The sequence below is a fragment of the Aplysia californica genome, unplaced genomic scaffold, assembly GCF_000002075.1.
Source record: "Aplysia californica isolate F4 #8 unplaced genomic scaffold, AplCal3.0 scaffold01683, whole genome shotgun sequence".
In the NCBI taxonomy this organism is placed as follows: domain Eukaryota; kingdom Metazoa; phylum Mollusca; class Gastropoda; order Aplysiida; family Aplysiidae; genus Aplysia; species Aplysia californica.
Genome location: NW_004798953.1, coordinates 25,429 through 29,890, shown reverse-complemented (window position 1 = coordinate 29,890; position 4,462 = coordinate 25,429). Strand labels below are relative to the sequence as shown.

The 4,462-nt window shown below is 40.7% G+C and overlaps 1 protein-coding gene across 2 annotated transcripts in view; it reads left to right on the top strand.

Annotated features, from left to right (window-relative positions):
* The first annotated feature begins 897 nt into the window (after positions 1-897).
* The window catches only part of LOC101848410 (protein BANP), a 20,676-nt gene continuing 17,111 nt past the window's right edge, over positions 898-4,462 (top strand). Inside the window, exon 1 of one of the 2 annotated variants that reach the window (XM_005113178.3) lies at positions 898-997. The gene's annotated coding sequence lies outside the window, so the exon portion shown is untranslated. Of the gene's footprint in view, positions 1,086-4,462 lie in introns of both variants that reach the window. The other variant, XM_005113177.3, reaches the window with a different exon arrangement.

Here is a 4,462-nt window from a genome sequence, read left to right as displayed (position 1 = left end):
TTAGTAGAGAGAGAGAGAGAGAGAGAGAGAGAGAGAGAGAGAGAGAGAGAGAGAGAGAGAGAGAGAGAGAGCAAAGTCTGGCATCGTTTATCCGCTGGTGCACGAGATGCTCCTAAATTGGTTGGACAAGAGTTCTGAAATGCATTACAACAACACCGAAGTACTAAACAAATACTCACTTTTGACCCTTTTTGTCCACCAGCTGGACATAAATGTACCTCACAGGAACGAGGAAATCTGCTCTAAGGCCTGGGCCCCAAACAAGGGACTTTTTGAGACTCACGTCGGCATTGCATGCTTCCAGTGCTGAATTGAGAGTGCTCAGTCCAAGACACATACAGATGAACAATACCATTCCAGATGTGAAACCTCGATACATGATTGTTGTGTTTTCACAAAAAAAATAATAACTAAACAAGCACCAAGCACCAAACTCCTTTTAGATTCTACATCAATCCACGTAAAGAAAAATGACTCCTGTTCGTGCACTCACACTGAAATGAAACTCTAGCACAAGCACGCTCAGCACGACGTCGTCGTATAGGCCTATAACGATGATAAAGTGGGTTGCGAACGTAGGTTTGTGTGAATCCAGCAGACACAAGAAAACGCAATGAACCTTACTGGGTCAAAGGGCACCAATGAAACGCAACCAGTGTGAACTATGGTATTTAAATGTTCAGAAATTACTGGCATTGAATCAGTCAAACACACTCCCGTCGGTAAAGATTCTTTTGCAAATATCATTGGCACAGGAAACTGTGACTGATTCTTAAATTTTATTTTTAGTGTCAAAAAAATTAATATGTAATATTGTAAAATTAAGTTATAGTATTCACTGCTGTGTTTTTATAGCTACAGTTTTTTAAGAATCTAAATCTATCAATAGATCAGCGGGTCATGCGCAGTCAGTCTCGCATTTTACCGTTCCCAACGCCATTATCGGACTCCGAGAAATTTGACGTGATTTTACGGATTTTCAGGTTTTCATTGGAAAGTAAGGAACCCAAACAGAAGTGACCGGTTAGGTTTCTGTCTGAAGACGTATTCTGCCCGTGTGCCATACCTAGAAACATTCTGGAATGGTAACAAACGTATTTTTATGGCTAGGCTTTCTGCTGCAGATATGGAGCATCGGTTCTGTGACCAAAGCTCTCAAAATAGCCAAATATGAACATGTTTCTTCCTACTTAGCATGTCTACTTTCGCTTTCTCACAAACTCATGTTTGTAAACAATGTCAAAAATGCTTACTGTTTATATCATCTGTTAAGATATTTGCACAAAATAGTTTGGTCGGAGAAGGGGTGTAATTAGATCTAGAATCTAGATGTAGATGGTGCATTAGAACTAAATGTCCATACTGCTCGCTCTTTGATCTCATGGTGCAGCTCTTGCTCGTGTCAGTCATGTTGGTGGGCCTATCCTTCTACACTCATTACACATCTTACCTGGTCCTGGTCGCACGCAAACAACAGTGTGTGACAAGACTCGCCGGTGCTTATTCGGTAGTTCCCACCCCACTTATTTGGATCTACTCTAGATCTGTTTGATTCGCGGTGAGCATGAGATTTCTGCCTAAAATTCAGGGGGGGGGCATGCTTCCCTGAATGCACCCCCCCCCCATGTTTTTGTTAGGTCAGGGGAGCAAGCCTAGTGAAACCCCCCTACTCCTGGGGCCAAAGCCAAAAAGCCTGAATGATGATTGGGGGTGGGTGGGAACTACCGAAAAAGCGCTGTCCGTTCGCAAAGGAGCCACTACTAACACTTTCCCGCATGGTTCGCGGACCTGGCCTCGCTGGACCGAGAACCGCATACAGCTTGAGTGGCTTGCTATCTATTCCAATCCAGTAGCGAAAAAACTCAAAATTCTCGGCCGATCCACGTTTTCAAAACAATTGAATAGACTTCCTGTTAGCAGATACGAAAGAAAATGCACATTTATTTTTGTCGCCTTCGAAACGTAAATAGATCTAGAAAAAAAGCGCTCCCCTTACTTCACTTTCAGTATATTGTATTTTCACTTCTAGATTTATATTATAATATTAGGTACACATACATAACTTTCAGCATTTATTTGCATTACAGTTTGACACAACCTACTTTGGAAGTTTGAATGGTGGCTGTTGTACTTTTTTATATGACCTTTCAAAGCTGGAAAATTGTTGATGTCGTATATAATTGAAATAAATCTTCAATATTGTATCACCATCTGATAGATTAATTTTTAACCTTCAGTTTAATGGGCCATAAGATATGGTTTGTGTGTGTTTAGTTGGATATTTAGAATTTAGACATTTTCCTTAGGCGGGGTAGGGGCGTAAAAATAGGTCCGGGAAAAGCCCTGGGCCAGTTGTGGATTTTGGCCTGGTAGGAAAAGAGCTATTCGAAAGGTTTATTTTTACCTGTATCATACTGTTTGCTGTCTAAGCTTGAGGCTCCCTTGGGGGTCAGTTCAGGGCTCTGAAAAAATGTAATGTGTTGGTGACTTTTATATATCTAGAGCAAGAGTAGATTCTAGATAAATCTAGTGGTATTGTAAGGCATGTCTGTCAATTTGCGCAATCGGTGGATCGTGCACCGTACGCATTTTGTGGATCCATAGAATGCGCAACAATCGTTTGATTGTTGCACATTCTGTATTAGATTGGTGAATTGGCAGTACTTTTTGTGAATCTGTAGAATGTGCAATGGATTTTAGATCTTACATTTTACCCGCGTGTAGAGTTTTTCGTTTTTCTGCTATTTTGAAAACATCAGATGAGCATATATATCCATATTGTTGACATTGCACCAAGCAGAAGTTAAAGTCATACGTATGACTAAATAACGCATTCCATGGGTCAACAAAATGTGTAGCACGATCCAACAATCGCGCAAATCGACAGAACACGTCTAACAGCATCATTGATCTGTCACAATCTGTGCGCTTAAATAACACACTGATTAAACCCTGGTGCACTAAAAGAACTTGCTTTCACCTGGATATGATTCGATGCCAATATATTCTTTATAATAATCATATTATAGATGTAATAAAATATTTTCACTTCTATAAACTATAAGCTTAAGATCCAAGAACCTGTTCCAGTATACAAATCTGCATATATATATATAAATAAAATGAGGTCGGGCAATAAGCTTTAGGCAAGTGTATTTTCTTTGTTGCTTTTTGCTTTTATGCGGACTGGGAAGTAAGGACGGGTTTTGATCTTGATTAGTTTTTATATGACGAAATGTAATACTTAAAGAATGACTCATCACTCGTCGGATAACATCAATGAACTTTTAATGATTCAACGGGGTTACAAGTGATGACGACATCAACTGAAATGAAATGGAAAACACAAGACGCTGATGTAGAATGGAATGAAATGATGAGTGATCGCACTGACAAATGAATCTAGACCTGCATGCATGAGTCCCCGAGGGGTGCAGAGTGATGATGATGATGATAGGGCATGAACTGATGAAGAACACTAATAATACAGCTACAATACTGTGGGCACACAGTTTGCACAGAACTTTTTTCAGGCCTGCACATTAGATCTGCTAGTTGGGCCAATCACTAAGTGGTTTTCAATGACTTGTTGTCATGCTTCTCTCTTGTAATCTCAACAAACCATCAGATTGCTTTTCAGTGCAGTCAAACCCTGGCGGTATATGAACTTGACGGTACAGCAGGGCTGGCGAAACAACGAAGTTTCATGTCTTCTGTTGTATAAAGTTTTTTGTACCTCTGAATGCCAAACATCGGGGGAACTTTTTTACCAATCGCTAGATGAATTAATTAATTAATCTCCCTTCGAGCTATCACTAAGACAAGAGTGTGAGTCCTCACTAAATAAAAGCCAGTAAAAGCCTGTCTGTAAGTTATTGGGCTGATATTTGGTGGTGCCATATATTTTGCTGTGGGGCAGATATGGCGAGGTTCCTTTAAAGTTTTTCCAGGCGACCTAAAAATAATTGGAGCAATGTTCATAATCAGTGCATCAAGTTTAGCCGGACTCACGCGGGGAGCGAAATTTGATTCTGAATTGCAAAGTTGTTTTTTAGACTCTTCTGCACAACATCACTGTAGATCTATCCGTATTGCTTGTAACTACAAGGCTAGGATAGGGAGATGGGATGGGCGTGGAGGGAGCAAATCAGCGAAAAGTGTTTGATCTATGTATAAAATAATACCTTGGCCCATTTCAATGAGACTTAAAGTGTGTGAAAGATTGTCAAGCAACCACCTAGTGGATAGTGGATGTGTGCCGTGTGTAGCCTATTGCGTACTTTGGAGGCCAGTTCGCTGGCGGTACAATGGGGTAACCGCAGTTTTACAGTAGTTTAGTAAGGACCGTGCCACCGAGACAGATGGCGGATGGCGACGTAAAGGCGCAAAAATGCAATGTTTATACAGGGGACGCTTTTCATAAATTGTCAAAACCTGGCGATAAGCGTGACTGGTGGTACAG